At 39.1% G+C, this 12,184-nt stretch overlaps 1 protein-coding gene across 49 annotated transcripts in view; it reads left to right on the forward strand.

The window, feature by feature from the left end:
* LOC135580042 (uncharacterized) overlaps positions 1-12,184 on the forward strand; it is a 494,152-nt gene that overhangs the window by 330,838 nt on the left and 151,130 nt on the right. The window contains exon 21 of one of the 49 annotated variants that reach the window (XM_065071193.1): positions 4,243-4,412. The exons of the other annotated variants lie outside the window; for them this stretch is intronic. The gene's annotated coding sequence lies outside the window, so the exon portion shown is untranslated. The remainder of the gene's footprint in view (positions 1-4,242; positions 4,413-12,184) is intronic. 49 annotated transcript variants of the gene reach the window in all.

Genomic DNA, 12,184 nt, shown 5'->3' on the forward strand with positions numbered 1-12,184 from the left:
TCTGTGGCAAGCAAGGTAAGCACAAGTGAACTTGATCATTAGCACAGCCCCAGTGCCTCTTGTGCAGCTGGGTACTGGTAACTTTGGGAGGTAGATATGAGAGGATTAAATTGTAGATGAATAGGCAAAAGATTTGTTTTAGGGACCTACTGTTATGTTTCTGTCATACTTATGGGTTTGTGCAGTGATAAGATTTCTGTATGGCTAGCACAATAAGGAGAGGGAACTGTAACTCTGTGAAGGAAAGGGAAGCTCCACCTTACCCAGATTGGAAACAGGTGACTCCAAAAACCGACAGGGTGGGGATTATTTATAGTCAAACCAGCAAGGGGAGGATTATTTATAGCTAAACCTGGAAGCAAGGTGACAGGTGGTGAGGAGCACTTGGGTCAGACAAAGACATCTGCTAGGAATGTCAGCAATACAAAGGTAACCCTGTATCCAGTAGTAAATGATAGGACAGAAATTACAGCTGACCTGGAGGAAGAAAGGTTGCAGAGGCATATTTGAGGGAAGCAACAACATGTCAGACAAAGGAATTAACTAAAAGTAAGCATGCTGCCAAAATTAAAATCTCTATACCAATGAGAGGCTTAAAGTCAAAAGTAGGTGAACTGAGTGCCTGGGGATGGAGGAAGACTGACCTTCGCAAAGTAAGTGCAACTCAAACTGTTGATACGAATGAAATATTGCAGTACATAATTATTAGCTGGACAGAATAGATCAGATGCTGGAATATTTCAGTACATGGCTGTAAATGATGTAGAACAGACCAGCCATGAGGATGGGGTGTAGCTTTTCTGTGATCCAGACATCTAATGTTCTCAATGAAAGGGCATACAAGAATTTGACAAGGAACTGCTGTTCTTCTATTATAGTGGTTTTAGAAGTTGTAGGAATATCCTGAAGTTTGTGTGGTTTCTTTGGTATGGAATTATCTTTACTTTTGGTGAATTTTCTTCCAATTTAATGGTGAGTTTTTACTACTTGCAGTCTGCTCAATGGAATGATGCTGAAGACCTGATTCTTATTATCACTGATGTTGCTTGCTGTTGCTCTGGCATGATATAATGTAGACAGAAATGTGTAGATACCTACTGCTTGAGTGTAAAGAAGGGTTAGTGTGAATGAAAATTGTTTCCTGCCTGCGTAGCTGTGGGGAATATCAAACAGGTAGCATTTACCCATCTATAAAATGATTGTATGTGACAACAGGGCAAGGTTCAAAGAACCAGTTTCTTGACAATTCAGATGATTACGCTGAAGATCAGCAAGTTCTTGAGACAGGCGCAAATGGAGAGCTCTCAGTCATACATGAATTGCCTCAAGTTATCTATCTATACTTAGTAATAGTAGCCACAGTATAATTAGGTTGCCTGTCTTTGAGAGAGAGAGCGCAATAGCCTTAGTGGTTTGACACTGGGAAGCCACCACTGGACTGTTGAAACCATTCTAAAATGTGCTTTGGAATGTTTGCAATGCCTAAAGCAAATTTGATGGGCTAGAAAAATCTTTCATGTTATCTTGTGTTCTGGTAATTTTCTTAAAAAAAAAAAAATAAAGTGAAGAAATGTAAAGTTAAACTCAAGAAGCCCAGAGGTAGTCAAAGAAAGATGTTACTGTAGGAGGGACTTGGATTTTTAATTCAAATGGGTTAAAGATGCAAAATGAAGAACTCTAAAAAGGAAGGGAGCACAAAGAGAATGACTTGATGAGCAAGGAATATAGAACTGGTCAAATGAAATTGCATGCATCTCATGATTAGTATATAGAACTCGTTGCCATAAGATGTTATGGGAACCGGGCACTTAAGAGGATTGAAAAAGATCAGACATTTGTATGGGTGATGAGATAATCTAAATTATATTGAGTAGAATAAAAACATTAATAAAATAAGATGTGAAACTTAATGCTTGTGGGCAGGATACAAACACCAAACACGTGTGGATGGGGTTCCAAGGAATCTCCATGCTTGAGGTGATTATTCCATGATTTTCCCCTCGGGGTTTTTTTGCTTTCCTTTGTAGCAATAGTTATGGATGCAGTTGAAGATCTACTGAGGAGCTCTGTGTTCCTGTGCATTTATGCTTGTGTAGAAGGAGAAAAGAGGGTGCTGTAAGAATATTTTCCTGTTTGGTGCTTCTCAGGAGGAAATAACTTTTATACAATTCTAGAGAACACAGGCAAAGTAACTTTGCTATTATTGGCAGCCTGGCCTGGCTCCTCAGTTGTGTGGCAGGCAGACCTGTTCAACTTATCCTTAGCTCTCAGCCCCCACGCTGCGCCAGGCATGAATTCTATGCAACGCAGAGTCCTAACTGACTTTCTGCGAGCCCACTGTGGTTTTGCCCCCATGTTCTCCTTCAAAGTAAATTCATCATTTGAAGTATATAAACACCTTATTCCTACCCAAAAGCAACGGTTCCTCACAGGTGATCAGCCTCATGCTGGTACTCTGCAGGTCGCAGGCTGCGAGTTCTCTGCCAGTGGCAGCATGTTAGGGCTGTTGCCTGGGGGTCCCGGTGCAGTCCCCAGGCTGCCAGGTGAGCCAGCACGGCAGCTGTGCTTTCCACCCCTGCCCTCCAGCGAACTGGGGCTGCATCTAGCCACATGCTGGTCTGCTCCCCTGACCTCTGTTCTGCATGATGAGGTAGAGATCTTTGGGAATTGCTTTGGCAAACCAAAGTGAATCTTACTGCTTAAAAAAAGGCAGTAGTTTGCTGCTGATATTTTTGTCATTTCCAAAGGTAATGCATTTAATCCTGTCTGTCACTGTTGCTTGACTCTGTGGCTCCTATAGCCACTTCCAGGCACTGAATTGAATGGAAATATGGGGAAAAAACAACAACAACAACACAGTAGCCATACTGTTTTTATTATGAATGTGAGGAGGAAGAAACTGCTTCAGTGCTGCCTCCTTTTCATACTTCAGATCTCTAAAAGTAGACAGTTAATTACATTCCATGGTTACTGCTATTGTAATATGTGCTTATTTGAAGTGCAAAGATAATCATTGATTGTACACTCTTGACTACACTATTAATGGTTTGAATACCTACATTGTGTTTACATTTTGCTTTACAACTAACACTTAGCCATTGTGGTTTGAACATGTAGTAATTCAGTGAATGCTGTCTCCATGTAATGCCCTTGCCATTTCATTCTGTGGTATTAAGTCTTGTTTTTCTAGGAAGGTCTTGAAATGTGGGGCATTATGTATGAGTTATGCTAATTTGTTAGGGCAATGAATACATTAATTTCATTAGTAAATGGCCTCAAAGCAATAATTACCAGTGTAGGTGTGTCAGAAACGATCATGTTCAGTTTTGCCAGTTAATTATTAAGATTTTGTTCTAAGGGACCGAGATTTGACATCCAGCTTCAATTTAGCCATAAATAAAAGTCTGAAGTTTATCGGGCTGAAGAAATCTAGCCAAGAACTTGTTTTGCTCTTAGGAATTTCTACTTCTTGTCTAATTGTGACTGCCAATAAGATGCCAACATAATTAGTGTCAGTGATACGAGGCTTATACTATACCTCCCAAAAAGGCACATCATAATGAAAATAGCAATCGCACTTTTTCATTTGTCTTGTCTCGCCTTATGTTACAGAATGTGGAATTGTTCAATGGTAGTATTACTTGGTAGTGCAGTATTAAATTTGAAATGGCTGCAGTTTATCGTTAAAGCTGAAGGGTTTTTTTTAATGGAGTTTACTTCTAATGGCCTAATTAGGTTTCTAAGTTATATCTATGTACTTCTTGAACTTTCCACGTCTAACACTGTAAAGCAGACAAATGGAGGCACCTGTGCACCTGGATTACTTCCCATATATGTGACCCTATTTTTAATTACAGTGGACCTAATAAAATGCTGTTCAGTAATAACATGCTTTTAGGCACCTTACAATTGTATTTTTTCCAAAGGAAGCTTGGAAAATTGTGTACTTGAGTAGAGATAAATGTCTCAGTTATTAAAATAGTAGCAAATAAGAATTCTCCAATGTTTCAGGTTTGTGATCTGCTTTGTAAAAGAGATGTAGAAAGAGAGACACAGACCCTCTGTTCTCAGCACTGAAGTTACTTATGTTTCTTTCACAACATATTTTCTTTTTTTAAATTGCAAAGCAAAACTTTTTGGATCATGACAGAATAACACTTGAGAAAAATAGGACTGATAGCTGTTTACTGTCTCTTTTTAGTTACATCATCAAACATGCTACATTACTTGTTTGTATCCTAGGAAAACACACCATAAATGGAAGCAAAGGACACATAGGGCTCCCCACACTTCCCATCAGTGGACAGAGATAACAGCTGGTCAGAGCAGCTCTGAAATTCATTTTATGCTGAGTGCAGGACTCCAGCCAAGCTCTTCAGATTTAGAGCAGAAGCCATCATTAGTCCAGTCCAGTAAGTATATATTTTGCAGAGTTTGCTCCCTGACTGTATTCCATAATCTCAAACAGAGTGAATAATGACATTATATTCAGCTTCTTAGATATACAGATAGAAAGAGTGGGTGTCTAATTGTGGCTTTCTTTTGCATGATTGATAACTTTTCATTATTTAAGCTGATCTTGAGTTGTGTTGGCTCACATCTGTCCCAAGGCAAACTGGTCTCACAAGGAGTTTTGGCACGTATCTGGGCAGCCTGGTTACTTTACCTTTTGTTCTGATTCAAGCTCCTGAGAACCTAATCACGCAAAGAAAAGCAAGTACTGTGCTGTTAGGACAGTAACTGCAGGCCAGCACACCCATTTCTCTTACTCGAAGACTTTTATTCCAGACTGCTTCCTTACTGCACCAGTATTGGTCTAGGGACTCAAAAGCCAAGAGAATGAGATCTTTTCTGTCTCAGGTTGGGCTCTTTCCCCAAGATATTGGGAGGAAATGAGTCTTCCTTGTGTTTATTAGGCAATTAAGTGAAATGTATCGACAGTATTCAAACGAATCTATCAGAGTAATTTAGGAATACTGTTCACCATAGCGATTCTGGAATATCTAGCAAAATGTAGACAAACTCCCTTCTTAAATTTTCTTCCCAAAAGATAAATCCCCTGGGAAATCAAGTTTTGTAAAAGCTGTCAGTAGATCAAACATTCTGCTCTTTCAGGGACAGGTTGCCAGCAAGTCTGTTGCTTATCTGCATGTTCTTATTCTTTACCATTAGTATGAAGTTTAAACATTTAAGGATTGATTTAATATTTATGGCAGAGTTTAATAAAAGTTTAGTGATGTAAGGGAGCTGGTTGTTAAGATATGCTTTGCGCTTAAGCCCCACTAGAAACTCATTTACTTACTTACAGAATCGAATGCTAAGTAAAATAAACAGCATGGCTTTCTACTGACATTTTATAGCCACCTTAAGGGAAAGGTGGGGAGGGGGGGTTGTGTCACCATGTGGGTTTAATTCATGATCTTCCACTCAGAGTGCTCAAAGGCAGTACGGTAGTTGAGCCAACTCTCTCTGTTAAATCACAAAAAGAGAGATTTTTTTATTTTTTTTTTTTTAACCAAATACAGGGGATCAACTGCAGCTGCAAAGAGGAAATTTAGAATTATCATCATACCAGTATCAGAAAGTTCTTTATATTTATAGCTTCATAAAAGTTCACAGCTAGAGTATTTGCTGCAAACTCATAAAAGAACTAATGAAAATTTCTGCAGGTTTTTTTTGTGGACAGTGATTTCTTAATCCCCTAAATCCAGATGAATTGTTATATTCAAAACATTTGTAAAAGAGGAGGGAAAAGGACTTCTTGTTGATTTAACAGGGTAGGTCACACTTAAACTCACTGTGGGACAAACTGTGCTACAGTTTTATTTGAGTAATATTGTCATACTCAGATGAACTCGCTAACACCAAGTTGGCTGTTCATGACATTATTATTCAATGTAAAAGGAAAAAAGTTATAGCATTATGTTGCCTTTGTGAAAATATTTGCTTTATTGTTTGGATAAACTTTAAAATTTGATTTGTAATCATAACAGTGATTATTGCTTCAACATTAAAAAAATCTCTAATTAACCAATAAGATTCTTTCAGGTAAGTAGTGTTCAGCAGTAATGAAAGCCTTGTGTTTTAATGTACCTCAGAGGGTGTTGTTACTCAATAATTCACAGGTTCTCTGAACTGAAAGCAGAAAGCTTATTTTATTTACATTCCAAAAACTATGAAAATGATATCAATATTTTTCTCTCCGGCTGCTGTGGAAAACCATTCCTGAAAGAAAAGCTAGTGATAGTAATAAGTTAGGTGAATATTGATAAAATCTGAGTTTTGGTGACTTTTTACTTTCTCCTAGTTGTTGATCATCCTTCCCCCACCCCTTCAGCCCTTCCAGTTATTGTGTTTATAACATTGAGGCTGCTCTGAACTTGTCATTTTTGTGTTATTGCTCTGTCCCTTCTTCCCTGCAACCTCTCCTATTTGAAGAGAGCCTCTCCCAAGAGTAGCATATAGCTTTGAAGTTTCATACATAAAAGTTAAGCTTGGACTTATCTTTGAAATTATGTGGTGAGAAATGTTCTGGATTATAATAATAGAAGGATGTCAAGTGGTGCCACCAGAACAGTTGTTTCCAAATTGGAATGTTACCAACCCTATTGCTGTAAAAGGAGTTACTCTCCGAAAGAGAAGCTTCTTTAATCAAATGAGGTAACTGGAGTCATAGCATCACTCTGATTTTATATTTAAACTACACTCCTTTAGAAGTAAAGTGACTTGCATAGGTGTGGCACTGATAACTAGGAGAAAATTGCGGTACATTCTGAAGCTCTGTAAAGAGCAGAATCATTTAGGAACTGCCCTTTGTGGGTGGAATGAGGAGGGGAAAAGAATGGAAAATTTTTTGGGGAAAAAAGCTCCATTATTTTCACCATGTTGGTTCTTTAGCATTCTGAGCTTGTGAATAAGGGCAGTGTTTATGTTTTTTTTTTTATCTGTGTGGTTGTGGAAACTTGTGAGAAAACTTGCTATTTTTTTCGGATTAGGAGTAATAGTGCAGTGCAATGACCTCTTTCACAGATCTGTCTGAGAGACACCCCTAACAGAGCTGAACCATGCGGGCTGTCCTGTCAGCCCAAGCCATTTTATCATTTTTGCATGCAGCGTGCCTCAAGCTGTGAAGCTATTTGTTGAACTAGGCTGTGTTACTGTTTGACTGAGAAGAAGACAAATGTTCCCTATTATCCTTAATTTCCATATAATTGTTTTAATCATTGTTTTATAATAAATGTATAGAAGTGCCCTGAGGGTACCTTTCTGTTTGGTATTGTAGGTGTCTTATTTAGAGTTCAAGCAAGAAGGAAGTGTTCAGATCTGCTTTTTCTTCCTCTCACCTGAATGGTTCACAAGATGCACTCCAAATGTAAAATATTCAGCCATTCTCACTGCGGAATTCTGCCTCCACATGTGAAAGCATGTGAGGCTGCACTTCTCATCCATCTCATTCTGGATATGTTTAGCTAATCAGATTAGGACAAGTGACAGCTTTGGCTGGAGAGATGTGCTCCTGCCAACGCCACAAAACACTTAGCTATTGCTGAGGGATCATATGTTCCCAGTTAAAAGGAACTGGGGAGTGAGGGAAGAAGGAGTATCTTACCTGTGACTCCCCACTGCTTCCTGTCTTGCATCTTGAGTGTGTGTTTATTCAAAGAGGCTGAACAAGTAGTCTTGCATAAAGAAAATTACATTGTTGAGAACTTCTGAAGGGTCAAGATTGAAGAGAAAACACAGAAAATCTCGCATGGAGTCCTTTCAGTTTGGCACTCTACCTAGATGTTTTATGCCCAGTTAATGACAGATTCTCTCACTTAGCTCCCAATGGCTAGCTGTCTACAGCCTTCACTATTGGACTCCTTAATTCATAGTGGTGTCTTCAGCTGTGTCTTTCTTTAGGGGTGGCTACTTCTGGATGGTGCCCCATCTGTACACCTGAACTTCATTCACACAGAGGTGAGGACTCCCTTGGGAGTGCCCAACCAAAGAGCACATTTGACACAATTCCTCCACACCAGCCTAATGGGAGGGAGTTAGAGAATTAATAGAGCACAAATTAAGAGGGTGAAAGAAGGTTCCAGAGAGTTTTTCTGTTTGATTCTGTACAACTTAGAATAATGACAACAAATCTGCAGAGTTTAATGGAACATGATCCCACTGTAAAACATCTGTGGGATGCTATAGGAAGCCTATAGGAAGTGCAGCGTTCTATAATGTATTTCCATAAGGGTGTTTTGATGAGAGGTGGCACAGTTCCTGAAATTAGTGGGGTGGGAGGGTTGTCTGTGCATGCCTGACAGAGAAATATGGAAACTTTGCATAGTTCTTTCACAAGTTGTTTTCAAGCCTGAAATAGAGCCTAGTCTTCAGGGGGAAAACAAGCATCCTGATTTCACCAGATGTTAATGTTTAGTTCCTCGGTCCCTGTAATAACAAGCCCAGTGACAAGGGGAAAGTCATATGAATACATTTTTTGACATTTTGTTTATTAACATTTTATCTAGGCTAGTAGTAAATGAATAGACTTGTCAGCAGAAATCTCTTGGTGAAGCAAATAAAGAATCTTAATAGGCAGGGAGAAGAGAACTAACAGCAAATTGCTCACAAAGAGCTCTAATTTATTGGTTTCTTTTTCATAAGGGTTCTGTTCTGGATTCTGGCTTTGCCAGAAGAACCAGCTGAATGATGACATGGATTCTGAGAAAGAAACTGTGCTGTCTGGTAGGAAAGGAGAAGACTTAAGAAAGATTCTCTCACCTCTAACACTTTCTTCAACATAGTTCATGCTACACAGTGAAAGGTTTTTTTAGTTCGATTTGTTGGTTTTAGTGAACTGGCCAAGTCTGCATTTATGGAAGTGCTGTGATGCTGGATTTCTCTTGGAAGTGACTGGCTGCAGCAAAAGAACAAGTAAGAGCTTCTCTGGGTCTCTTGTGCAAATGCTGCAGAGCCCTGGGTTCAGGATGTGCAGCTTCATGGGACTACAGGTTTGCTGTGCACACCTGTACCTACTGGGACTACTGGCATGCTGCTCTTGGGGTCAGTGGAGCTCCTGGGAGGCATGTCACTGCCTCATTTCCTTCCCACCAGCCTAGCTGTGCCATCCTGTTCTCCTGAACAGGGGAAGAAACAGGAAATTCCAGGGTTAAAGTTATGACATTTGTTGGAAGTATGCTTAATAGTTACAAGTTGGACATTTTGTGTTTCATTACTGGCTGTGCAGTCAACGGTGACCACAAATGTGGAGCATACAACTGAATAAAGTTCTATAATTAGTAGAAATAAGTGTCATCTACACTGTATTCCTCCCAAATCCATTGCTGTGATAGAGACTGTATCTGCAGGATTCTTAACTAGGTGAGCACAAGGAGCTGTCATGTGTCACAGTGCATGAGAAGAGCTGTGGCCTCTTTCTAAACACAAGTCATTATTTGCCAAGATTACTAAAAACTTTCCTAACCCAACCCATTCAGCCTTCAGTTTTATGTTGGTGCTATCAGAGAAAGTGCTGTGTTTTCAAAAAAGTAATTGCTGAGTGACCTCACAGGGCAAGTTCATCCTCTTATTCCTTTCCTTGCCTTGGACAAGCAGAAAGGTGCAGAATGTAATGATGCATCCTTAAGTGCTTGAAGTCAAGATGGAAAAAGGTGGAGAGGTAGGGAGTAAAGTAGAATAGGACAGGTCAAATTTTAGGGATATAATTTGTTTCTTTGATTAATCAAATTTCCTTTTCCAGTGTTAAAATTGTTCTCTGAGCCTCTGTCATTGTCACTTGACCTTGTCAGAATGACATTCTGAAGTATACAAAAAAAAGAGGCCCCAACAAACAAAAAAATGCTGAAACGTGGCAATCTAGAAGTTGTAATATTTTTAATGTAGGGCTTTATTGGTCTTTTATTGCTCTACTCAAAGCATTCCTAGCTTTCAGGTGGAAGGAATAATAAAAGAACAGGTTAAGGCATTTAAAGGTAGTAAGACAATGGGACTGGTTTGGTTATGTAAGCTAATTGCATGTTGTTCATTTTTTCATTTTCCTCTATGTTCCTAAAATTAATTCCTTCCATAAAGCTAGTACAATAACTTCTATTCCAGTAAAAGCTTGTCAGGCTTTCTCTTCTGCTGGAGAAGCAACATCAGAAAACAGAACTGTTGTAGAAACTCAGGAACTGTAGTTATAGTTTCTCCTGCTTTTCACATTTTTTTTGTCCCAGACCCTGATGGAAGAAAGAGGAGACTCCAAGAATGTGGTTTAACAAGGCTGTAACTTTACATAATGTTTCAAGGAACTCTCTGATAACAATTCATCCAGCACAGATCGTTCATCCTATTGTAATCCACTATGCAAAGGGCCCCTGTCAGCTCTCTACCCCATTAACCAGGCGCAGCACCATTGGTGAGACTTCACTGCTGTCTTCTCATGCAAGGCAGGGGGAATTGACTCCTCACTGTTAAGGAGATTCAGAGCTTCAACATGCTCTTCACCAACTCCTTTTATTAGTCAGTGCTCTCCCCTATGCAACTGCAATTATAGTTTTTTTAAATGAACAAGAAGCCATTTTGAAAAGTGTTCTACAAACAGGAATTTGCTGAATTGCAACTCTCCCTTTCTCATCTCCAGAAGAGGAAAGAAAAAGGATAAATAAAGTGTTTGTCACATTTGCTTCCCATGAAGATGCTTCTCTTCTCAGGTCCACAAAGCCTGTTATGTGCATGGGAAGGTTCTGAAATGCAGTAGTTTTACTGTGCTAAAGCTGCTGTAATTTTTGAGTTTTCTGGATGGAAACTAGAGGCAAGAGGAAATGTTTATAAGGTCTTTTGATTTAGTGGGAGCAGGAGGGAGGATGGGGAAGGGGAAAAAAGACATAACATCTACATCTACATAACGCTTTTTAGTCAGGCTCTTCTGATGCAGTGGGACATTAGCTTTATGAAAGTGAATGTTAAAGGCAGCCTTATTTATCCACATTAACATTAAATTAATTTCATGCCACTAAATGAATAGAGTGATGAAAGATTTAGTTCCTTTCAATAAACCAACCTCTAAAGATTTAATTAAAAATATACTTTTATACCCCTCTATTTCCCAGTTGCTTCTCTATGAAGGAAAAGAAAAATGTCATAAAAATATTAAAATCTTCTACGTTTGGCCTGGACACCTGTGTTTTGGTGTGGAAATATATAAAGCTTGCATTCAATAAGTTGCTTTCTCAAACTATTTTTCATAACATTATTTCATCAGATGTTCTTAATTTTCTGCATGACATTATCTTTTCAAGCTGACATAAGACTGGGCTGTGGTATTTGCATATTCAAGATGGAATTCTATAGCTTAGCAGTGTTTCTGCTTCTGTATGGAATTTTTTAAACTTATTGTTATTTTTACTTAGGGGAATCTAAGGGACAAATCTTTCCAAAGGTTTCCCTTGGCTCTTCAGGTGATTTTGTTCTCTTTAACCAGGAGAGTTTTCACTGGACTACTCTAAAATATGCTGTAGTATTATAATCAGGTGATGATTTGTACATATATTGGACATAATTTCATTTTCTTGCAGGGATGTAATATACATTTCTTCAAGGAGAAAGGGATGATTTTAATTTAAATTGGATGGCAGACAGGACAGGGGTAGATTATCATTAGAAACAGGGGGTGGGTGGAAGCTTCTGACTTACAGAGAGTACCAGCAATGTACTGCTTTGATTTGAATTACCCAGCTAGGAGGTTGCGTTGGAAGAGATGCTATGCTGGATGTCTATGGGAGAGCTGTGAAGGTTGGTATTTGGTATTTGAGAATTAGTGAATTAACAGTACTTCCTGCTGGAATCTAAACAGCCTGGAAGGCAAATTTCATGTATCTGTTCCCTGTTTTTCTCTTCCCTTAATCTCCCCAAAGATAATTGAATCAAAGCCTAGACAGAAGTGAAGCACTCCCATTTTGTCACTGTACATATGTGGACTTGATAAAGTGCATCTGAATCATGATGCTGGCTGTCCCTTCAGGTACCAGACACTGGCTTTGTCAGTGAGTTCTCTGTCCACAACAGAGGCCTCTTTGGGTCCCTGTTTGCACCTGTGCCGTGCTCAGATTCTCTATTTTCTCAGCTTTCTCCAAATTAACTGTGAGACTTGGAGGCAGTAAATGATGGGTTCTGTCTTCAGCAGCCTGAGCTAGTAGGCACA

This window comes from Columba livia, chromosome 8 (assembly GCF_036013475.1).
Source record: "Columba livia isolate bColLiv1 breed racing homer chromosome 8, bColLiv1.pat.W.v2, whole genome shotgun sequence".
NCBI lineage: Eukaryota > Metazoa > Chordata > Aves > Columbiformes > Columbidae > Columba > Columba livia.